Source organism: Panthera pardus, unplaced genomic scaffold (genome assembly GCF_024362965.1).
Source record: "Panthera pardus isolate Hobbes unplaced genomic scaffold, ASM2436296v1 HiC_scaffold_18, whole genome shotgun sequence".
NCBI lineage: Eukaryota > Metazoa > Chordata > Mammalia > Carnivora > Felidae > Panthera > Panthera pardus.
The window spans coordinates 31,277,331-31,302,629 of NW_026526743.1; the positions used below are offsets into that span (position 1 = coordinate 31,277,331).

The window sequence follows — 25,299 nt, forward strand, 5'->3', positions numbered from 1 at the left end:
TGTTTCTTTGTTTTGTTTCTTAAATTCCACATATAAGTAAAATCATGTTATTTGTGCTTCCCTGACTTATTTTCACTTAGCAGTATACGCTCTAGCTCCAACTGTGTCATTGCACAAGGCAAGAGTTCATTCTTTTATATGGCTGAGTAATATTTCACTCTCATTATATATATATCTCATCATCTTTATCCATTCATCTATTGATGGACACCTGGGCTGCTTCCATAATTTGGCTATTGTCAATAATGCTGCAATAAACATGAAGGTGCATGTATTCCTTTGAATTAGTGTTTCTGTATTGTTTTGGTAAATACCAAGTAGTGCAGTAGCTGGATCGTAGGGTAGTTCTGTATTTGACTTTTCGAGGAACCTCCACACTGTTTTGCACAGTAGCTGCACCAATTTGCATTCCCATCAACAGTGAGAGAGGGTTCTTTTTTTTCCCACATCCTTGTCAACCTTGTTGTTTCTTGTGTTTTTGATTTTAGCCATTCTGAGAGGTATGAGGTGATATCTCATTGTAGTTTGGATTTACATTTCCCTGATGAGGAGTGATGTTGAACAGCTCTTCCTGTGTCTGTTGGCCATCTGGATGTCTTCTTTGGAGAAATGTCTGTACTTGTCTTCTGCCCATTTTTTAATTGGGTTATTCGTTTTTGTTTTTTTTTTTTTTTTTGGGTATTGAGTTTTATAAGTTCTTTATATATTTTGGATACTAACCCTTTATTGGATATGTCATTTGCAGATACCTTCTCCCATTTGGTAGGTTGCCTTTTGATTTTGTGTATTTTTTCCTTTGCTGTGCAGAAACTGTTAAGTTTCATGAACTCCCAATAGTTAATTTTTCCCTTGCCTCAAGAGACGTATCTAGAAAAACGTTGTTATGACTGATGGCAGAAAAATTACTGCCTATCCTCTCTTCTAGGATTTATATGGTTTCAGGTCTCACATTTAGGTCCTTAATCTATTTTGAGTTAATCTTTTTTTATGGTATAAGAAAGTTGTCCAATTTCACTTCTCTGCATGTAGCTATCCAGTTTTCTCAACGCCATTTGTTGAAGAGACTTTCCCATTACATATTCTTTCCTCCTTTGTCAAAGATTAGTTGACCCATATACTCATGGGTTTGTTTCTGTGCTTTCTGTTCTGTCCCATTGGTCTATATGTTTATTCTTGTGCCAGTGCCATACTATTTTGATTACTACAGCTTTGTAGTATAACTTGAAATCTGGAATTGTGATGCCTCCGTCTTTGTTTTTCTTTTTCAAAATTGTTTTCACTATTTGGGATTTTTTGTGGCTTCATACAAATTTTAGGATTCCTTGTTCTAGTTCTGTAAAAAATGCCATTGGTATTTTGATAGGGTATTAGAACTGTTTTTCAGTCATGGAGTGAAAAGGTGTAGATGTTGAATTCCAAGTTAGTTTCAAAGGTTCCTATGGATAAGATCATCTTTTTAAAAAATACTGAAAATATAACTAGTTAAGATTTATTACTGAGAGGGCTGTACACTTATTAGGAACATGATAATTTTGTTTAAGTAATGTACACTTTTATCAGTGAAGGAACATATCCAGAATAAACTTGCTGTTTCAAATAAAAATCATTAACAAAGTCTTCTGTTTTGGTGGCTATTTTCTTGATATCATTTAATAAGATAAACCTTATGTTATACTGTCTAGTGAGTTATAAATATGATAGTGCAATAAAAGGAAGTTTGTGGTTTGTGTATGTATTCATTGGGTCTTTTTACTTCAGTTTTATTTTATTTTTTTTGCAGTTTGGCATTTTAGTAAGGTTCTGGAAAGGTTCTTTTGGTCCCTACCTTCACTATGGACCATCCTGGGTTATATTGCCAGTTTATCTGTCGCAGATTTAGGAAACTGAATGTAGAACATTTTTGGTGGTGGCCAATGACCAGCCGACTTAAAAAATTAAAACTTCTCCTGCCGTATTCCAGTGTGTGATTCCCCCCCCCCCCCACCCCCAAAGTCTCTCTTTATCTTTTGCTTGATCTCTCTTCGAGTGTATGGATCAACCTTTAATCACTATTTAGTAGTTTGGATTGCCTTCTCTAGATAGAAGGGTTAGTTTATTCATGGTTTCCAAAACACTTTAAGTATTTTTCCTTGAAAAGTTAACTAGCTAACCCACTGAGTCACATTGAATTCTTGTTACTTTGTATTACCATGTTTGTGTTGGTTTTGAAAACTAAATACGCCGTTTGAAAAGTCTTAGACGCTTTAGACAGCTTCTCTGAAGACTGCATTGGTGTCTTTCTTATTCATCCTTCCTTCTCTGTATTGTACCCAGCAGAGTATCTTGCACATATGAGACATTTGTAAGTGTCTGTTGAAGATTGAATGGTTGAGAGCCTCCAGTATCTGATACAGGTTACATGTGACCCTTAATAATGATCATATTGGCTCCCTGGCTGCCGATTGGATTCTATTGTGGTTAAGTCTGGCAATACAGGTATTGGCATTTAGAGTGTTTGCTTCGAGAAAGTAGAGACCGTGGGTAGTTTTGTTCTTCACCATTGTATCCCTGGCACTTCACACTGTTCCAGGCACGTAGTAAATATCGCATACATATTTATCAAAAGAATGAGTGAATTCCCCCAAAGCATCACCTGTTATTATTGGTCATTAGGCTTTGCCCTACTGAGAGCTGAAGCTGGAAGCTGAAAGAAAGAATGCAAAATGGTTAAATATGGATTTTAAATTACTTGACACACCATAGGTATAGGTATTAATGTTGAGAAATAGGATTCTTCTCTTCGGCACATGCTTTAGCAACTGCCAACAATTGTTTTCTAGTGCTCCCTTTAAATTTAAGATGCTAATTTACCCTGGAGGATTGGTGTATTTTGTTGGTGCTAGTTTATTATGGCAGATTTCTTGATAAAGTTACATTTAAATTAGGACTTTCTAATCTCTAGAAGACAAGAACTTTATAGTTGAGGTGGTACTTTTGGAACCTTAAAAAAAGGTGCAGTTCAGAGAAGGTAAATTTAGAGTTCTGCTAACCACATTCATGTGACCTTCTGTTATATACTCACTGATTTTGTATTATTTTACAAAACTGTCTCACCAGTTGATTTTCCAGTGGAAGCTGGGAGGAATCTTGGGGATTTTTGGGCCGGGTTAGGAAACGTTCAGGAGACTAAGATTGGCATCGGTAGGAAGTTTCCACACCCTTGGCCTTGGCATCGTGTTTCTCCTGCAAGGCCAGTGCATGTTTGAAAGCTGAACCTTGCATAGGTGCTCTAGGCTCGCATTTTTGTTTGTGCTATGAGCATCTGTCCTGTTGCCATTATGACCATTTATTTCCTCTGTAGTTTTGGAAATGACCTGCTTGCAAAGGGACCATGCCTTCCTTTATGTTAAAGAACTGCCATATGGATAAATGGCAGTTGAGATCCTTTACAGCTGGTAGAAACGAAGTAGAAAAAAAACTCAGTCTGAAGGACCAAATTGTGTTGCAGCTGATCTGAGGGAGAGAGATGTTGCCAGTGCATGAGTGTTTTCATAACCGTTTGTGATCAGAAAATTTGGTGCTCTGATTTCTGCATTAGCCCTAAGTCTGCCCTTTGGCGCCTTCGTTTAGTGACTGGATCATTCAAGGCTGAGCCTCAAGGGCCAGCATTTCTCTAATAATCATATAAAATGGGCTGATGTGGCAACCTTAACTCACTGTTGAATTGGGCATGATTAAAGTCTCAAGGCTGTATTAATATGGATTTTCTGTTTCTGTGCACCGCAGTCCATTATCTCATTGTTTTCCAGTTTGCCATTTTTTTGAAAACAGAGATGGAACATTTTGCTGACGATTTTTTTTTCTTCCCTGTCAGCGCGAACGTTCTGTTTTTGTTTTGTGTTTGGCTAGAGACTAGCATCAGGCAAATGAATGAAAACATTCCAGTTTATGTGGACTCTAGCCTGTTGTCACGTCAATCTTGTTATTTAGGTAAATAGTTGGCAGTTTTTTGCAGGATCAGCAGCCAATATGCTGCGAGCGGTTTTTGTTTTAGTCACATTATTGACTGGTAACACTATTAATGAGACAATAATTGGCAAATCGTACCGTGGCCGTTGTTCTCATGAAACACGATCCTCGTGTTGGAGGCAGCCAGGCCGAGGAGTTGCCTCTGCAGCCTGGAAGGAGAGGAAAGGATGAGTAGCCAGTGTGCCCAGCTTTTAAATTCATCAGACCCCTGCTGCTTAAATTGCCCCAGCTGTTAATGCTGGAACCATTACTGTAATGGACTCAGCAAATGAAGGAGAACGAAGACACGCACACTTTATTACCAGAGGGGCAATTTTCTCTTCATCTGTAATGGCAGCGGTGCCTCATATTGATCAGACCATCAAGATACTAATCCTCTGTAAAATTACTTGTTATAACTGAAAATGTGTTAATCCAAATCAGTCTGTGTCCTGACTGTCTACTTACTATTGAATACAGACTATCAGATGGTTTATTTTTCATGATTTAAAGCCTCTGCCCCGAAAATGGTTGGCGTTTCCCTCGCAACACTGAGTGCTTAATCTTAGCTGCAGCCCAGGGTTGTCTTTTTGTTTTAAACAGAACATCACCCACTTAATTAAGGAGTGAGTGTCTGTCTTGCTGTCTGAGTTATGCTGGTGTTTTATGTTCCCCTGGATTTATTAAGCGTCTTGTTTTACATTCAGTCTGTGGTTTGTGCTGTAAATAAAAATAGGCCCATCTTGCACATATTAGAAATTTGCAGGTAGCAAATGTCAATAAGTACCAGGGATGTAAGGTGCTTTGATTTATATTTCAGACACCACGTTGTGCTTTGTCGATTGAACCCATAGGCAGGATGCATCCTGGTGTCTTCTGTGTAGCAGATGTGTTTTTGCATCGTTGTCTGAGAAAGTTTATGGTTATTTCTGCATCCTTGGTTCAGTAGATTGCTTTTTAGACAATGAGGCATATCTACTCCCCCTCCTTGTGTTTTGTGAAATGACTATAGCTAGGAATCGTCCTAAGAAGACCTGTTAAAAACTCAGTTTTATCTTCCTTAATATTTAGAATTGTAAGAATTACTCCTTAAAATTTCCATTGTAGTCTACCTACATTATATGTTTACCTGTACACAGGCTCAGATGCTCTCCTTGTGGTATTTTTATTCATTCTTCTATATTGTCATTGCTCAGAGCACTTGTATGTATGGCATTCTCTTTAGAGTTCATTCAGAGATACTTAACCAGTACTCTTTGTTGTGCCAAGAATTGTGTTAGAGGCTGGAGATGCAAAGATGAGTAAGATATAATCTTTGCCATGGAGGACCGCGGCTCAGTGAGCAAATGATCACGGTAATTGCAGGGTAGCAAGTGGTGGAAGCCTCCTGTGAATGTAGTTTCTGGAAGCGGATACCAGGTATGGGTGCAATAGTAAAATCAGCCTCATCGATTTTTCTTGTGTTACCAAAAGCAGAACTGTGCAGTTTAATCACACTTTAAGACCCGCGGCTGAATGATTCCTAGCTGTTTGATAGAAATCTCGTCTTTTCTCACTTTTACTGCCCCCTGGAGACCGTCAAAGGAAGGATTTCCAAAAATGTTTTGATCAGTGACCACATTTTTGGGTATGTATAGTTTCCCACGGAGACTACTTTAAAGGGGATAGTGCTTATTTGATTGTTTATGTTCTGACATATATATTGTAAATCAGTCTTGTTGCTTTATAGTATAGTTTATCAGGAGAGACAGTAGCCTGTTGTGTGTTTCAGAGTATGGATTTTGCACGCAGTCGGCCTTGTTTTCTCCCTAGCTTCTCTGCTTACTAGCTGAGCGATCTTGGCCAGCTCACCTCATCTCCTGGAGCCTCAATCTTCAACTGTAAAATGGAGATGATAATAATAGTCTAAGGATGAAATGATTTAATATATAGAAAGTATTTAGAATAGTGTTGGGTAAACATAAGTGTTTTGTAAGCATTAGCTGTGATTAATATTACCATGGATGTGACTTTAGGTAGTGAAATTATTTTTAACATGCGGCTAATGAAAGACAGCTTTGTAAATGTATGACAATAATATGTGGGGCACAGATAATTAAACATTTATTTAAAACATTATTTTTCCCAATTACATGATAGTTTGTTATATTAGAAAAATTTAAAAATACAAAAAAATACCAAGCAGGAAAAAAAAAAGCCTATAATTTTCCAGGGATAACCTCTGTGTTAGTATATTGGTGTATTTGTTAAAATACTATATTATTCTTATTATGCCTATTATATGCCCAATATATCACTGTGAGCCCAGTTTTATCTACAACGTATTTATATAAGATATTTTAAACAAAACATAAAGTGTTTCATCCTATGGATTTTCATTATGTACTATTTCATCATACGGATTTTTTTTTCCTGCTATTATAAATTATCTCTCAGTGACCATTCTTGCACATAAATCTTTGTGCAAACCTCTGGTATTTTCCACAAGGTAAATTAAAAAAAGGCAAATTGTCAGGTTAACATTTGTAAAGAGTTTTAGTTTGCACTGTCAGATTGCCCCCCAGAGAGGTGATGCCAATTTCTACTGTAAGAAACACTGCCTGAGAATACACGTTTGTTATGTCCTCTCCAACCCTGAGAATTAGCATAAAGTAAAAATATATGCCAATTTGGAGGAGGTGAAGTAGGAGCTCATTGTAGCTCCTACAATTTGAATTTTCTTCCCCCCCATTTGTATTTTCTTAATTACTGAGTATATGGTTGAATTCCCTCTCATCGTGTTTATTGACCAAAAATATATTTCTTTTGTGATTTGCTTGTTTATATAGCCTTTGTCCATTTTGGTAATGTGTGTTTGTCTTTTCCTGTTGATTTGTAAGACTACTTCGTAAATATTAGGGATATTATTTTTCGTTAATCAACTGATGGAAATACTTTTCATAGTTTGTTTGTTGCCTGCCTTCTACTTTTGAATTTTTATTATTCAAAAATTTTTTGTTCTTTATGTATAGGGAAACTTTTCCCACCTAATTATCAGTTGAATTAGTCACTTATATGTCCTAGGTATTTTGTGTTTTAATATTAAAAAAAAGTTTTTTTAATCTGTATTTATTTATTAAAAATTTTTTTTAATGTTTTTATTTATTTTTGAAGGAGAGGGAGACAGAGCATGAGCGGGGGAGGAGCAGAGAGAGAGGGAGAAATAGAATCCGAAGCAGGCTCTAGGCTCTAAGCTATCAGCACAGAGCTTGATAGGGGGCTTGAACTCACGAACTGTGAGATCATGATCTGAGCCGAAGTTTGACACTTTACCGACTGAGCCACCCAGGCACCCCTAATCTTTATTTATTTTTGAGAGAGAGAGAGAGAGAGGAGCAGGGGAGGAACAGAGAGAGAGGGAGACACAGAATCCAAAGCAGGCTCCAGGCTCCGAGCTGCCAGCACAGTGACTGACGTGGGGCTCGAACTCACGTTTGTGAGATCATGACCTCAGCTGAAGTCGGACCCTCAAACGACTGAGCCACCCAGGCACCCCTATATTTTTATATCATTCTTGTAATCCATCTAGAATTTAGTTGGTGTATGAAATGGAGTAGCTATCTAACTTTTCCTCCCGGGTGGTTCACCAGTTTCCACCTCGGAATTATGCAAATTAATTGACTGATTTGAGTGCTGAAATACTCAGATCTGCTTTTTGTTTGTTTTTATTTTGTTTTATTGATTCTTTTGTTTTGTCTCTTGTTCTTGATACACCATTTTAATTACCAGAGTTTCATGATGCCTTCCAGTTTCTAGCAGTACAAGACCTGCGTGACTGTTCTTTGGTTTTAGAAGTTCTTTGGCTCTTCTTTTATAAGGAGGAGACAACTTAACAATTTTTCCAGATAAACTTAAAAAATCACTTTTTTAAGTCTCTTGGGTACATCATCCCTTTAGTATTTTAATTATTATTGCATTAAATTTATAACGTAACTTGGAAAGAACTGAAGTAGGGGCGCCTGGGTGGCTCAGTCAGTTAAGTGTCCAACTTCAGCTCAGGTCATGATCTCATGGTTCGTGAGTTCAAGCTCCGCATCAGGCTCTGTGCTGACAGCTCAGAGCCTAGAGCCTGCTTTGGATTTTGTGTCTCCCTCTCTCTCTGCCCCTCCCCTGCTAGCACTCTGTCTCTCTCTCAAAAATAAACATTTAAAAAAAATAAAAACAAAAAGAAAGAACTAATTATGGCAAAAAATTTTTCTCATCTGAGTTGCCTGGGTGGCTCAGTCGGTTAGGTGTCTGACTCTTGGTTTCAACACAGGTCATGATCTCGTGGTTAGTGAGTTTGAGCCCTGCATTGGGCTCCACACTGACAGTGTGGAGCCTGTTTGGGATTTTTCCTCTCTCCCTCTCTCTCTGCCCCTCCCCCACTCTCACTCGCTGTCTCAAAAATAAACTTAAAAAAATTTTTTTTCTCATTCCACAGTGTTATTTGTCTTTATATTTATTTAAGCTCTCTTTCATGATCCTCATAAAGTTTTGTAATTTTATTCAATTAAGTACTATTTATTACCTTTTGGGTTTATTACTGTATATTTTACATATTTGATTACTATTTTTGGTTACTATTGCAAATGGGATATTTTTAAATTATATTTTTAGAGTGGTACATGGGAAAGCTTGTTTTATGTGTTGTTTTTGTAATTGGCCACAATATAGAAATATTCTTATTCTAATATTTTTTGTTTATTTTTTTGGGTTTCTAGGTGTATACTAGGCATATAATTTAATCATCTGCAAATAAAATTTGGTCTTTCCCCCTTCAGTAATTATATCCTCCTCCCCCTTTTTTTTTTTCTTGTGTTATTACTTTGTCTAAAACCTTTGAATAGAGGTGATAGTCATGCTTTTACTACTTATGTTTCAGGATTCTGGTATTGAGTGTAATGGTAATTACTGACAATAATCTTTGATTTTTAGTTTATTTTTTTCTAGGGACTGAGGTTGAATTCATGTTTAATATATACGTGCATATATATATGCATATATATTAAAAATGGCTTTTTTAGTTTTGAGAGAGAGAGAGAGAGAGCAAGCAGGGGAAGGGCAGAGTGGGGCAGGGTGGTGGTGGTGGTGGTGGTGGTGGTGCAGACAGAGGATCCGAAGCTCTGCTGTCAGCACAGATCCTGACTCGCGGCTTCAACTCACGATTCGTGAGATCGTGACCTGAGCTGAAGTTGGACGCTTAACCGACTGAGCCACCCAGGTGCCCCTTGTTGAATATATTTTTGACATTTAGACATTTATTTAGATGGTAATGTCTGACTTTCACTGATAGAATGTAGCCTATTAATATAGTTTCTAATATTGGTTTCTTGGCATAAATCCTACTTAGTCACATTATGTCTTAACATACTACTGAATTCAACCTTGTAGTATTTCAATTAGGAAAGCAAGATGGGTCTATAGCAGTGATTACCAAGGAAGCTGGATGGTAGTACCCCCAGGGTATATCAGAATCTTCAGTGAGCCATATTTAATATGCATGTTATAGTCATAATTCAAACCATAGTTAGTAAAATTTAATAAAACTCTTTTGGCTGATCCTCATCAGCAAATGGTAGAGGGAAGATAATTTACTTGTTAAAATACTGGGAAACATTCCTTTTTGTGCTTTCTTTTGTCACGTTTTGCTATCATAGATAAACCTGTGTCATAAAATGATTTGTACCATTTTCCTCTTTCTGTGCTCTAGAGCCTTTTAAAAAACATTGGAATTATTTTTCTCTTGGATGTTTGAACTAAATTACTTGTAAAACTCTTCATGTGATGTTAGGGAAGGTAATTTTTGGATAAGTGTACCAATATCTTTTCTAGTTAGTGGGCTATATCGTTTTTTCCTTTTGAGTAAATTTTGGTCATTATGCTTTCTCAGAAATTGAGGTTTCATATTTACCAGCACAGCACTGAACATAACATTCTCTGGCTTATAAGATAGAGTTGTGCAGTTTTATAATAAAAAATTCCATATTTTTTATTTTTTCTTTTTAATTTTAACTTTATGTATTCATGTAATGTCTTCAAAGCTTGATTCTGTTTGCTTGTGACCTGTTTTTTTTAAAACGATCTCTTGAATTTGTTGTGCTCATTCATTAATTTTTACCTCAATCTTTATTGTTTCCTTCCTTCAGTTTTGCTTAAACTGCTTTTGTTTTTATTTTACTGAATTCTTGAGATGAATACTTAGTTCATTTATTTCCTTTTTGTAATATGAAAAGCATTTCAGAATCTTAAAAATAATTTTCTTTTCTGTGTTCCTGTAGCAATTCGTGCATGTTTTTGTAGCGTTTATCACTTAGTATTTCTTAGTTCTACAGACTGTATTTTGGTTCTGTGATGCATGCAGAGTCGTGAGCACAGCACTAAAAATGCTATGTAGATACAAATATGATTTAAAATAGAAGGCTTTTAGTATTCTTGTCTTATCCACTACTCCCCCAGCTCTATCTCCCAACATAGTATCAAGTTCTTTGGAGGAGAAAGTATTAAAAAATATGTGTATATTATATACACACATATATATGTATGCACACGTCCTCTGAAATGTGTCACACAACTTTGTTGACAGATATACAGTAAATATTTACTGATTGTTTTCTGAGACTTAATTTTCAAATGCTCATTATCGAGAGAGCCTAAAGTACACTGAGACCTAGGAGCCCTTCACCCACCTATGGAATTTCTAGTTTACTAGGATAAAAAAAAGCTTCTAGTTTATGTGGGGTGTCCTAGACTGCCGCATCACCACACAGTTAGTGAAATGGATGTGCATTGCGGGAGGGTTTTAACGTTGTGGTTCAATTGCATTTCCTCTGCAGAAGAATGCTAGAGACATTATTATACTCTTTTCCCAAAACAAAGACTAAAAAGCTAGTGTAATTTATATAAACTGATAATAAATTATACAATTGATAAAAATTCTTTTCCATTTTTATAGGTCTTAGAGCAGCCCTTTAAAAAAAGTATTTATTATTTGTTTTGAGAGAGAGAGAGAGAGAGAGAGAGACTGTGTGCACATGTGCGTGCACACATGCACCAGTGGGTGAGGGGCAGAGAGAATCCCAAGAAGGCTCTCTGTGCTGTCAGTGCAGAGCTGGACGCGGGGCTCAAACCTGAGATTGTGACCTGAGCCAAAATCAAGAGTCGGATGCTTAACCGACTGAGCCATCCAGGTGCTGCACAGTTTTTTAACAAAATTCTTATTTGGAGGAAAAATAAATATGTAGTTATTCCTTCCCTTTCAGTTATAGTTACATTACAATTCCATTGCTTCTCTAGCACTGAGATTTATTTTTATTTTTAACATGTTTTGTTTATTGCTATATAGGGGTGTAGTATTGTATCATGGTCTGTTAAGATTTCCCATGGTTTTTTTTTTGGAAAATGAATGCCATCTGATAAGTCAGTCCTAGATTAACAGGTTGATTTTATTTTATTTTATTTTATTTTATTTATTTAATTTTATTATTATTATTTTTTATTATTTTTTATTTTTTATTACTTTTTAGCAGGTTGATTTTAAATTGCTAAATGTGGGGCTCCTGGGTGGCTCAGTCTGTTCAGCGTCCGACTTCATCTCAGGTCATAATCTCATGGTGTGGGTTCAAGCCCCGCTTCGGGCTTTGTGCTGACAGCTCAGAGCCTGGAGCCTGGTTCGAATTCTCTCTCTCTCCCTGCCCCTCCCCCACTCGTGCTCTGTCTCTCTCTCAAAAATGAATAAATGTTAAAAAAGATTAAAAAAATAAATTGCTAAATGCCATACAAATGCTGAGTGATCGTTGTTTTCTGTGTAATTATTAAATATTTTTTTAGAATAATATTCATTGAAGGGCTTTACATAATCCCTGACATTTCAGTGTTGTGGTTTCTGGTAGAGCACGCCCCCCACCCCCATTTTTTAGCAGTTCATTGCTAGCAGGGAAAAAGGAGGTATAACTTTTTGAAAACAAAAATACCCTTTAGGCTATTTTTAAAGATTCCTGCGAGACTTTATATCTCAGATAATTGATGGTAAATTTTGTTTGGTTGTTTTTAATCTCAAACTGTGGGGATTTACAAAGCAAGTTTCATCTCCGCGAAATGAAAACTAATTCGATGATACTGTATAAGATCTACCAATCCCTGAGGAATTGCCTCAAGTTCTCCCTCTTTCATGAAGCTTTTGAGGATTATTTCTTTCATCTCTTTCCTGCTGCCCTTATTTCCTATGTCAGAATGTATGGTAACAACAGTAAGTTTGCATATGGTACACTTAACTGGGGTACAATACCGTGCATCTTGACATTTGGTCATAATAGGTATCGCATCTTATTATTGCTCACATCTAGTGGTGTTTCCTGTAATTCTCTTTTCCCTAGAGAGATTGTAAGCTCCCTCTGGCCAAGAGCCATGTTACAAATTTGTTTTATATATCGAGTAAGGTGCTAAAGATCTGGTTGCCTCTCACTGTTTCCGGTGAAATGGAATTGTGTATAAACCGAAAGTTGAGCTTTTTGTTTGTTCGTTACACTTGATAGCACATTTATTTGTCCTCGGCTCTCTATTTGTTCTCCATCCACAGCAGAAAATGCTTTATTTAGAAATGTTTTGTGTAAAGCCATATGACGAATAGATCTCAGGAAACTGGATTTGTGGACCATAGGAAAATCTTAGGTGTTGGTGGCCCTTTGCCTATCGCTGTGGTTTTTAAAAGCGCTGTATCTGAATCGCCTGTGTGTGTCCCGGTTCATTTTGCCGTTTCATCCACTGCTGTTCCTCCTGTTTTTATTTAAGACTATAAAGTTACTTTAGTGTAACTGCTGCTGTCACCTTTGCCCTTAGCTAATCAAATAGTTTACCTTGAGGGAAGCATTTATCTCCCACTTTCATTATTATTATTTTTGTAGCTGTAAAGATATATATTTTATGTCTGCAGAAGGCTGTAACAGTGAAACGAGGTATTGATCTGCTGTATTTAGCAATTTCTTTCCACCTTGCCATCAATAGCATGTCAGCATCTGTCTGTACCGTGGTTGACCTCACAAATAGCTCTTTATGCTCCCATTGGATTCAAATGATAGAGTATGCTGAAAACTTAATCAATGAATGATTATAAAGTTTTTAGTATTATTTCATGACCCGGAGGCAGCCGGTACTCCTTGCACTGAACAGTTCCGTGTACAATGAATATGGTAAAATGAGTGTGTCTGGCTTTTGTTCTGCCGAGAGCAGGGCACCTGCTTGGGTTAGCTGGTACTTCTGAACTGATGATCTCAAAGCACTTAGGCACTTCGCCGCAGCGTCTCGCCTTGCAGAATCGGACACAGAGAAGAGCAGTCCCTCCATTTGGCTTTGTTCCCCACCCTCCACCACCATGAGCATGCAGCAATATTTCTACACTCCAGCAGTAAGCATCAGGCCTTTTGGCTTCATTTACAGAAGAAAGGTAAACAAAATTAGTTGCTATGTCACTATATCACTGAGGGCCTGATAAAAAGCCGCATGTTAAGAGGAGGGAGAATTATCGTCGTCTCCGTCTAATGGTCTAATGGGACTTTCTGGAACAACTACCAGGCCCAGTTGTTGAGACCACGTTCTGCATCCCAACTCCCACTGTGGGAATTCTGTTCATCTCCACTGATCTGTGGAACACTGAAATAGCAGGAGTCATTGATTTGACTGAAATCACATTTGACTGAATGTAGCAACATTTTTTTTTTTTTTTGAATCTTGCTGAATGTATATACATGTGGGAGAACCTTTTAGATAGTGAAATTTGGGATAAATGGGGAAAGTGGAGCGCAGTGGTTGTCCTCCTGATCTCTCCAGGATATGTGTCCAATGTTTCTCTCCAAGAAAATGCTATTCTGGTGCGTTCCCCTTACGTATCAACCGAGTAGAAAGTTTGACAAGGGGTATTGAGTATTCATGTATCAATTCATTCCTCAGACATTTATTATCTACCGTGTCCTGGGTTGGAGAGACTGGATATGAGGGTTGGCTCTTCCTTTTGAATGTTCATGAAAAACTGACCTGCTCTACCTCGAAATGAACGTGCCCACCCGCCTTATTCCTACCAACTGCCGTTATCTCGGCCCCCCTGCCTCCAGGATATTTTGAAGAGGGGAAACGAAGGATGGATTTTATGACCACAGGTTGATGTCCAGCCAACTTCTCCTTCTCTTGTCATCTGCATGAAAGGATCAAGTGGGGACCCCTTCATGCAGAGTCACAGAGCAGGAAGGCCTGAGGAGGGAATTTAGCCGAGCTCTCGGATCTGAGGGTGACAGAACAGATTTAGGCTCCACGCCCTCTTTTTCCTCCAGTATAATAATTCGAGCATTGGACTTAGCCATGTAAAATTTTTCTTGGGATCTGCCGCTCCTAAATTCTTGGTTTCCTCTTGTTACCCCTTATGAGTCTGGGACTAATTAATCAGCTAGCCTGTTTTTTGAAGCCATTTAAGTTTTTGTTCTGTGTTATCCCGTAGGAATATGAATGGCATTAGTAGATTCTAGGGGTATCTAAAAGGAGTACTTTCTTTTATTTGTCCTGTATTGGTTCACATTAAGCTTTGATGTTTGCAACATCAAAGGTCTAAATAAAAGGTCTAAAATAAAAGGATTTGGGGAAGAAATGCCTGTCTCTGAATTCAGTCTTTGTGATTTCGTGGGCCATATATGCCTGAATATGAAGTAAAGAATTTTCCCCCTGAAATTATCCCTCAGGAAAGAGACGTCATTTCATATTCACATTCTGACCAAGTCTCTTACATTGCAGAATGCTCACTTAGCTATTTTGTTTTGAACAGTGTTATTTAAGTAGTTGTCCCAATAGTATGTGAATCAGTACTTGTGGCTTGTGAGGTTTTTCTTGATCAGAACTACGTATAGTAATCTGGGTTTATACACCGTAATTTCTGGTTTTGCTTGGGAATGGCAGGTTGATGCGTGCTCATACATTACTTAAAATAACTTGCGTTTGGTTTTCTCCATCTCTGTGTCAGAAACTAGCTGTGTTCTTTCTTATTGCTAGAGCATAGGGCAATTAGTTGACCTCAGCCTGTACAGGCTTTAATGATGGGGTGTTCTGGCTTTGTTCCTTATAGTTGATAGGTTATCTCCTCTCCCCAGGCTTACTTAAGGAAGAGTGGGTGATAGTGATCAGGGCTTAAAGAGTGACTTTAGTGCTATAGTTGGTATAGACCAACACCTTTATAGAAGGCTCATTTTCAAGTTCATTCCGCTAAAGGCTGTCTCTGATGAGGGCCACTTATGGCTCTATTTGTGGATAGAAATCCTATTGTTGGTGAAAAGGGTATAAGAAGACCTGTCCAACTTAATTCTTAATCCTAGCCGGTCACGTTTAGTGACAATCATAGGCTTCTAAATAAGATGAGACATTTCTTTTTACTCAATAAAGATGAAATCTCTTTGTTAATATATATTAACACACACATCTGAGTGGGATCATGTCGTTCCATTACAGAAAAAACAAGAAGATTGCAAAGTTAGAATTAAGGAAGGGTGTATTTCTGTCACAGGTAAACTGAATAATCTGTGAGTGATATTCTCGTAAAAAATTATAAAATGCATTGATAAATTACCGCATACTTAAAATTCTCTTGCTTTCATTAAATAAAATTCCACATATATAGTTATAGTCTTATGCTCTCCTGGTTATATGGTAATAAGATGAAATCATTCCTTTTTAAGGTTATTTTCTTTGGTACACAATTTGTGAACTTTCCTAGAAAACTGTCATCTGGGTTCTTCTGCGCCATGTGGCATTATATACTTTATTAGAAACTCCCTGAAGAATAAATTAATTTTGTGTTTTCTTTCCTTTTTTTAGGATCTGAGATTGTGTATGTGTCTGAGGCTACGAATGTGTCGAAAAGCATAGCCTGCTTAAAACCATGGCTGAGGAGTTATGCTTAACTGTATACTTTGCATGCATTTGTGATTTGAAATAGGAAAAAAAGTCAAATCGGAGACAGCTTGAATGGCATGCTGTCAGTTTGGCGCTTCATGAATTGGCGATGGTCTCATTTAGGACCTTCAGATGTGTCTCTGCCTGGACAGAATGAGAGCGTTTTGCATGTTCTGGAGGAGACAGCCACTCCTTGCTGCTTCACAATAGGCAGTGGTGCATGACAGTTGCCCTTCATCGCTGGCTTCTTGGAGCTTAACCTCTGACCCTCCACTTAGTCGCTGTGCAGCAGTTGGAGCAGGTTGGAGATGTTGGTGAATGACGGGCATTGGCCTGCAACGTGCTTGTCATTATTGGACTGTCAAAAGGAGCCTGCCATTGGTTTCCATCAAGGTTTGAAACCTCTGTGCAGCAGTCCATATTACTTAACTTCCAAGGCTGTCAGCAGCATGATCAAATGTGCATAAAAAATCAGAGTGCTGAATATATCCTCAATCAGAAGATAGGAAGTTTTCCCTCTTCCTTCCTTTCTCTCTCTCTCTCTCGCTCTCGCTCTCTCGCTCTCTCTTTTCATTTTCCTTTTGGTTAAATATATTCAGATGGCTTCCACAGGGCCAAGAGGTTGAATCTGTTGCCACGGTGAAAAAAGTGCACTCTTGTCTCCTGTGGTCTGAGTTTCAGATAGCACAGGGCAGATCTGAGCACCTCTGCCAGTTAAACTCAGTCTTGTCTCGCATATTCTGTCAGCTTCCGGCCATTGGTTTAAGGGACTAGACGCGAGCCCGGTGGTACCTGGGGTTAGCTGACAGGATGAAACGTTTATTCTGGTCTTTGTGGGATGTTGCAAAGGGACGGGGAGGTCCGTTGATGCGAGTTGTGAGGCGTGAATTGAAATTTCAAATAAAGAACGAAGGGGGCATAGCGCAGCGGTGGATGGTGATTATCTCATTTAAGACTTTTTTCTTTTGGTCCTCCTCCTGGTAAAGAAATTCCGACACAGCAAGTGTAATTGGCCGGGACTAAGTCTTAGAGACTTCAGAGGTCAGTCTCAGGCAGTACGTTCCCTGGATACAGAACACGATGGCAGTGGAAGCCATCTTTTCTCATAAATTTGAAACCCTGAATTAAAAAGCATCCCAACGTGGAGAAGGATGAGGGAAAGCCTAATAGTGTTCTTAAAGTATATGAAAAGTTCTGGTCACTAACTCTGGTTTGCTTCTACTGTTGTGTAGTGGATGGGGGCGCCCAGAGACTTGAATTTTCATTTTGCTTCTGCCATTTTCCAGCTTGTGCCACCTTGGGGAGTCAGCGAACACCCTCAGCGTCAGTGTCTTCACATTATGTTCGCACTCGGAACACCCAAGAAAGGAGACCCTGCTTGAAAAGTTGCTCCAGGACCTCCCCTGCTACCCCTTGATTTCTCTTTTGCCTTTTTTTTTTTTTTAAAGTGGGAAGGATTTATTAATGACTTCTCACGGTGCCATCCTTGGCCAGATGAAATATTCTAGAACTCAAAACAGTCCGTCTTGGCTTCTCTCATCTTCCCTCCCCGCCCCCGCCCCACCCAGTATACTGATGTCAGTTCGGTAACATGACATTTTAGTCAGGTACTCAAACCACAAATCTGAGGGGCCTGCCTGCCTTCTCCCTCCCTCCTTCCTTCCTTCTCTTCCAGACAAGTGTCGAGCCCTCACTCAACAAATATTTTTTGAGCCCTTCCTGTGTGCCAGGCCCTGTCCTAAGTTGCCAAATCCGGCCATGAACCAGGCAGGCAGCCCCTGTCTTCATGGAGCTCCAGTGCTGCAGGGAGAGACAGAAAATAAACAAGTAAACACGGGTCTACCGTTGGTGGTTCTAAATGCTCTGAGGAGGAGTGAAGCAGAGTAGGAGGGCAGGCGTCCCCTGGGTTGTTAGCGCAGAGCTCTCAGGGGGCGATTCTTTCCAGCAGACAGGACGGACTGAGGGAAGGAGCGAGAGGGCGCTGGGAAGACTTGAGGAGAGGCTTCCAGAAGAAGGAGGGCAGCGCTTCTGCCTCCCGCGCCTCATCCGGTTGGTTCCCATGCCTGGCCCCCGTCCCCACGTCTTCCCTTCTCTCATCTCTTCATCTTGGCGCCAGCCCTGTGTTCGGGCCCTTTGGATTTCCTTAGGCTCTCGGCCTGCTGTTTCCCTCCCGTCAGGTTGTTCCTTGCCACCTTGCAAGGTGTGAAGTGGCCGTGTCACTCCGCTGTTCACAATTTCTCAGAGATTTACTCCTGGCTGCGTGTTAAAATTCCGACCCCTGGGCTTGCCAGATGAGGTTCCTCTTGTTTCAGTGTCATTTATTATCTGCGGCCGACCCTTGCCCCCACCCTCTCATCTCCGCCACCTCACGCCTGGTCCTCCTGCTGTGACCAGGGGCCGCTTCCCTGAGGATGCCAGCCTCAGTGCCTTTCCAGCTGTCCTTCTCTCCTCAGACCCCTCTCTTCCCGTCTCAGGGGCACCCAGAGAGGGAGAAAATGACAGCGTTTGCAAGCCATTTCCGCAAATGCCTCTTCCTCTGAGACTCCTGTGCTCTTCCCGTCCTCAGTGTTTTAGACACTTCTTAGCTTTTACCTCACTATACCTGTTTATCTGTTCGCTTGACTGGTTGGCGAGGGCCTCGAAGACAAGGTCCGTGCTTCTATTCATCTGTTGTAGTCTTAGTATCTGGCACCGAATAGACAGTACATCGTCGCCTGTTGTGGCGTAGTCTGTGGAAATATTTAGAGACTCAATTTATCATGGAGTTGGACTTTAATGAGAGCAGGCATAGACCTTTGGAAGAGCTCTTGAAAGTCTTCCATTATTTCTAGTGGGACTTCCTCCCATAGGCCCACCTTAAGTCACCAACGTCATGGTCAAGGGAAAAGGAGGGTGGAGCATGAGCACGTTAGAAAATAGAAGTATTATACTGACTTCCCAGTAATTATGGTAATGCCAGGATATAGTGTCTCCCAGCAAGTTAGCCTCAGATAAACTTTTATGTTGCCTTTCTTAGGATACAACATGCTATGTGTCTTCTGCCCAGGAAGGTGGTACTAAATTTAGTGTTCCAGTTCAGTAAGTAAATTTTGTAATTTGTCTATCAATCCATTTATATTGATATTTTTCTAGATAGTACTATATAGAGTTGTCACAGTTTTTTTTATTTTTTTATTTTTATAATTTTGTTCTATTAGAAGCATTGTAGGGGGCGCCTGGGTGGCTCAGTCGGTTAAGCGTCCGACTTCAGCTCAGGTCACGATCTCGCGGTCCGTGGGTTCGAGCCCCGCGTCAGACTCTGGGCTGATGGCTCGGAGCCTGGAGCCTGCTTCCGATTCTGTGTCTCCCTCTCTCGCTGCCCCTCCCCCATTCATGCTCTGTCTCTCTCCGTCTCAAAAATAAATAAACGTTAAAAACAAAAATTAAAAAAAAACCAACAAGCGTTGTAGGGCCAAAGCACAGGAGATGCCATCATATCTGTACTAACTTACTTAGCAGTCCCCTTTTGTTGACCATTTAGCTTATTTCATTTATTTATTTATTTTAGTTTATTTATTTTGAGAGAAAGAAAGCGTGCACAGCAAGGGAGGGGCAGACAGAGAGAGAGAGAGAGACACACAGAGAGAGAGAGAATCCCAAGCAGGCTCTGCACTGACAGCACAGAGCCCGGTGCGGGTCTTGATTCCACAAACTGTGAAATTGTGACCTGAGCCGAAACGAAGAGTTGGGCGCTTCACTGACTGAGGCATCCAGGCGCCCCTTCATTTACCTTTATTAGCATAAATAATGCTGTGGTTAAGTTTGTTCAGACATCCTGACGTGCACTTTTTAGGAAATTTTTTTATGAGTAGATTCCTAGAAAGAGAACATAAGGTCAAAACACAGAACTATTTTTTTTTTTAAGGCCCTTTGATGCATATTGCCAAATTACCTTTTGGAAAAGGTGTGTAAATCTTTGTCAGGGTAGGTTGTAGAAAGTATCCGGTCTTTTAGTGTGTTTCTTAGATTATCTGCAAGTGAATTTGGGATCTCACTGGGGACTTTACATGTCAGAGGTGATCCTGAGGAACTAATGGCTGTCAAGAGCAGAAGAAAGGAGAGAGAATGAGAGAAAGAAGAATAAAATCTCAGGTTTTGCCCTTGAAACGGCAGAATGGCTGGTAGGGTCTGGTGCAGTGATTTGCACACGTGCTTGGGACCTGGGCACCACATGGGCTCTGCTGCGGGAGCTGGGCGCCTGAGAAGAGCTTGGCCCCTTTTGTGTCCTTTATATGCGTATACCTTTGGGTAAGAGTTCTTTCAAGTTAATTATTTAAATCTTGAAAAGTTTTAAAGCTACTGATTAACGGGTCTCTTAGTTTGCTGGGACTATTTTTCAGACTCGTGGTTTACCATGGATCTTGCTCCTGCCTCTGCTGGTTTTTCTTTTTTTTTTTTCTTTTAATTTTTTATTTTTTAAAATTTACATCCAAATTAGTTAGCATATAGTGAAGCAATGATTTCAGGAGTAGATTCCTTAATGCCCCTTACCCATTTAGCCCGTCCCCCCTCCCACACCCCCTCCAGCAACCCTCTGTTTGTCCTCCATATTTAAGAGTCTCTTCTGTTTTGTCCCCCTCCCTGTTTTCATATTATTTTTGCTTCCCTTCCCTTATGTTCATCTGTTTTGTGTCTTAAAGTCCTCATATGAGTGAAGTCATATGATTTTTGTCTTTCTCTGACTCATTTCGCTTAGCATAATACCCTCCAGTTCCATCCACGTAGTTGCAAATGGCAAGATTTCCTTCTTTTTGATTGCCGAGCAATACTCCATTGTGTGTGTGTGTGTGTGTGTGTGTGTGTGTGTGTGTGTGTGTGTATATACCACATCTTTTTTATCCATTCATCCATCGATGGACATCTGGGCTCTTTCCATACTTTGGCTATTGTGGATAGTGCTGCTATAAACCTGGGGGTGCATGTGTCCCTTCAAAACAGCACACCTGTATCCCGTGGATAAATGCCTAGTAGTGCAATTGCTGGGTCGCAGGGTAGTGCCATTTTTAGTTTTTTGAGGAACCTCCATACTGTTACCCAGAGTGGCCGCACCAGCTTGCATCCCATGCCTCTGCTGGTTTTTTGAGAAGTCAGGGTCCTCATTCGTCGTTGCCTCCGTAAAAGAACTGTCTTGCTCGCCCAGAGGAGAGCGGAGTGATCGCCAGAGTTAGGCGCCTCCGCTATCCCTGCTGCACTTTACAACTACCCTGTTACCTGCTTGAGGTGTGTGCGGTTAAGGCACTGTGGCGTCAGATCACTTTCCAGCTCCAGCTGCGGTGCAGGAACTGTGAAGTATCTGTTTTAGGCCGGGTACAGGCTCAGGCACCTTAAGGGCAGCCGCTTCTTATCTCGCTTTTATTAGCATTGGTGTCAACATGCTCTAAACCCGATGAGCTGCTCTCGTTTCTGATAAAAAGAAAATGACCTGCCTGGCATGGATGGAGAGAGAGGTGCCTCAGGCAGATTACATTGTCACCTCTCATAATATAATAGCACGCGTTAACACACACACACACACACACACAGGCCACTAGATTTCTGTTTACCCATGGAAGTGTTTGACATTTTTGGCTCCTGATGAAATGCGTTGGGTCCAGAGGAAGGAATGAATGAGTAAGGGGAAAAAAGAGTCTGGCTTCTTAAGAGAGATTTTGAAGATACAAAGGGACTTAAATCGCAACCCTGGAACCGTCTGTTGGCAGAACCCTAAGACCTGAAACCCTAGAGGAAGCTCCTTTTTCAGGCTGTTTTTTATCCTAACCTACGTTTATTTAGAGCCAAGATCTCTAACATGGTTTGGCTGACTTCTCTAAAGGTGAACTAAACATAGGGCTACCTGTAGAGTTTAGAGTCTCTGAGGAGATGCCAGCCTGGAAAATTAGAGAGGTAATTACCCACCCCTCAGCAAAGTAGGATTTTCTTCTCAGTTAAATATATTTACTTACATGCGTTTAAGGACAGAGTCTGAGAACTCTTGGAAGAAGTTGTAGGCATTTTGAGATGTTTGGGGTAATTAAGTCTTTTTTTTTAGACAGCAATTGTGTGGTTTAACCTGTCATCTTGAAATATAAATTATATAGGGGTTGCATAAAAAAAGCTGTCTGTGACACTTCTAGGTGCCTCAGAAAAAGTTTGAGTTTGTCTCATGTCTGTTATGGCAACACTGAGTTGTTAACACGAACGTCGTGTAAGGATGTTCTCTGCAATTTTAAATGACAAAATGTGGCTTCTTTAGCCAGAATCGAAGTGTTTTATGTTAATGGAAAACTGATTGGCAAGAAGGTAGAACACACATAACAATAACAATAAAACAACAAAAGCCGGTTCTACAAATTGCAAGTAGTTTTGAAGATTTGTTTAACTTCATCATTTGAGTCAACTCATGACAAACCATTTTTCAAAAAGCGTACAGAATGGAACCAATACTTAAAAAGCACTTCTCGGTCTAGTGGTATCGTCGAATCTTAAGAGTGAAGTTCCTTGTCAGACCTTTCTTTCTCCTTAACATATGAAATTTTGCACTTGTTAACATAATTTGCAAGTGATAAAAAAGCTGGATGTTACCACATCTTCAGTTTCTGGATTCTTGTCTATTATTTAGGTTTCTTATGAATATGAGATTTAATCTCTTATTTTTTAAAGGAAATAATCTGTATTTCTCGCTCTTGTCTATTCTGTCCTGCAATGTTATGTATGACCCCTTGGTACAAAATTTGAGAGGAATAGAAACTCTCTGGTGATGTAGGGACTCTTTAATATTTCCAAAACGACAGGTGTCTTCTCCCAGAATAGAAAGAGTGTTGTGTTCCCTCGACTGCAAATCCCCACTGTCTACAATTCTGGTTGGGTGGCTGGATCACATTAGAGTGGGTGTGCATTAAAGCGTTTCATGCATTTTGCTCAGTGTGAGTTTGAAAAGCCCTCCTACATGTAACAATTCCCATTTAACAGTGGGTTTGAACGTGACTTTTCTCACGTCGTAAGCTGCCCGGAAGAAGGACGTTCTTCCGGAACAGTGGCTTAATAATTATAGCCCAGGACACTGGTACCTTCAAGTTTTCTGCTCTGCTATCTTTAGCACGTGGGCTTTTTGGTCACTGGCGGGTGATCACGAGACGGTGGGAATGGTGCCAGACGCCATGTGCTCATAGAGCGGTGTTTAGGGCAGGAGGAAGAGGGTGGGAGGATGCAATATTATGATTTGTAAGAAAAACATATTCTTGGTTTTCACCCCGTACTCTTGGCTCACAGCTCCCCAGATTCTTCAGATTTCCTAAGTCGTGAGAGTGTCAAGGTATCTTTTGTAATGTTAATGAGGTGACCTTTGGAAAGCACCAAAAGATGGGACTGATTGTGAGTGGGGTGAGCCTATGGTCAGAGGGTTGGAACTCCCATTTGCATTGTCTCCCCCCCCCCCCCCCCCCCCCCCCCCGACCAGGAAGGGCAGGGGCTAGAGATGGACTTCCATCAACAGTGACCCATTGTTTCATCAGTTATGCCTGTGTATTGAAGGCTCCATAAAACCCCGATTCAGAGAGCTTCAGGTTGGGGAGCATCTGGGGATTGGGGAGAGTGGCGTGCCTGGAGGGAGGGTGGAGGCTCCGGCCCCTTTCCCCCTACTGTGCCCTATGCGACTCTTCCATTTGGCTGTTCCTGAGTTCCATCCTTTTATAATAAACCAGGAATCTAGTAGGTAAACTGTTTCCGGGTTCTCTGAGCCATTCTAGCAAATTAACTAAACCTGAGGAGGAGGTCGTGGGAACCTCTGCTTTATAGCCCGTTGCTCAGAAGTACAGCTAACACCTGGACTTGTGGCTGGTGTCTCAAGCCCAAGGAGGTTGTTCGAACCCTCCGATCTGTAGCCGGTTGGTCAGAAACACAGGCAGTAATAACCTGGCCTTGTGACTGGCATCTCAACTGGAGTGGCCAGTCTTGCAGGACCGAACCCTTAACCCGTGGGATCTGAACTTCTCTCTAGGTAGTGTCAGAATTGAGATGAATTCTCGGGCACCCTGTTGGTATCTGGAAAATTACTTGGTGCTCTGTGGGAGACCCCCCCCACCCCGCCCCCAATAGGAATTGGTACTGGAACCAAAAGAGAAGATAAGAGGGAGTCTTTGTATTAGGAGACTCTTTCCCCCAGGCCTCCTGGCAGACTCCTCATTATGTCCTGATGGCCAGGCCTGGATTACTTGGCCATTCCTGGTCGCAAGGCAGGCTGGGAAATGTAGTATTTGGCAAAAGGGAATGAGATTTCTATGTGCTACAGGCTGAATGTTTGTATCCCCTCACATTTGTATGTTGAGTCCTAACCCCCAATGTGATGGTATTTGGAGATGGGGTTTGGGGGGAGGTAGTTAGGGTTAGATGGAGTCATGAGGTTGGGGCCCTCGAGCCGAGATTAGTGCCCTTAGAGACATCAGAGTGCTCGCTCAGTCTGTCTGTCTCTTTCTCTCCCTCTTCCTTTCTCCCTCCACAAATACAGAGGTCTTGTGAGCAGGTGCAGTGAGACAGGGCTGGCTAGAAGCCAAGAGAAGAAGCCTCAGAATGAAACCTACCTTATCAGCACCTTGATCTTGGCCTTCCCAGCCTCCACGCCTCCGAGAAATAAGTTTCTGTTCTGCCATCCAGGCTGTATTTTGTTATGACAGTCTGTGCTAAGATGCCATGGCTGGCTTCGAGTGCTCATTGGCACATTCCTTAGAATTGTGTTCGTTGCTGCCCTGTTCATAGGAGAAGGAAGAGCTGGTGAGTAGGTAGCCAGTGGTTTCTGCCACGTTCAATTAATGTACGACTGGAAAGGGGACTTTTATCTCCTGTCCCAGGATGACCAAGGAATGTGGCCTTTGTTAACCATATAATACAACCGCTTGACACAAATACATATAAAAGCAGGATTAGAACTTGGAATCATTCATGCAACACATTTAATTAGCACATTCAGTGTTCCAGGCTGTTGCCCGAAGCTGAAGATACTGCGCTGAATAAGAGGGACGACCCCTGAACTCGTAGGGCTTATAGACAAGTTGGACGCAGAGATTACGGGAGAGACGCTTACACAGTAGTGGCATAGCTTAGAATGGGGGAACACACAGTTTGCTGTGCAGTGAATGGACGCCAGCTAACACTGACTTGGGGGGGTCCGAGAAGGCCTCCCGGAGGAGGTGGCATCCTCACCCACATCCTGAGGCAGGGCTCTGTTCGTCTCTGAAACTGATGCGTCGACCACCCTCTTTTTTGTGTAGGTGCTCTCGAAAACTCCAGGCCAAACCAAGTCTGCTCTTCAAGTGGGGACTGGCCGTGGGGATTCCACGTACTTCTTGGAGCGCA

The 25,299-nt window shown here is 40.7% G+C and overlaps 1 protein-coding gene and 1 long non-coding RNA gene across 6 annotated transcripts in view; one reads left to right on the forward strand and one right to left on the reverse strand.

Moving 5' to 3' along the window:
* FTO (FTO alpha-ketoglutarate dependent dioxygenase) overlaps window positions 1–25,299 on the forward strand; it is a 391,598-nt gene that overhangs the window by 11,271 nt on the left and 355,028 nt on the right. The gene's annotated exons all lie outside the window — the stretch shown is intronic.
* LOC109270921 (uncharacterized) lies at window positions 1,990–24,642 on the reverse strand. 2 transcript variants are annotated; one of them, XR_002081739.2, is made up of 5 exons: window positions 24,528–24,642; window positions 19,865–20,009; window positions 18,526–18,662; window positions 4,087–4,157; window positions 1,990–2,683 (listed from the first exon to the last, which is right to left on the reverse strand). It is a non-coding gene; the product is annotated as an uncharacterized LOC109270921 (long non-coding RNA). The 2 variants fall into 2 exon arrangements; XR_002081740.2 differs by lacking the exon at window positions 19,865–20,009.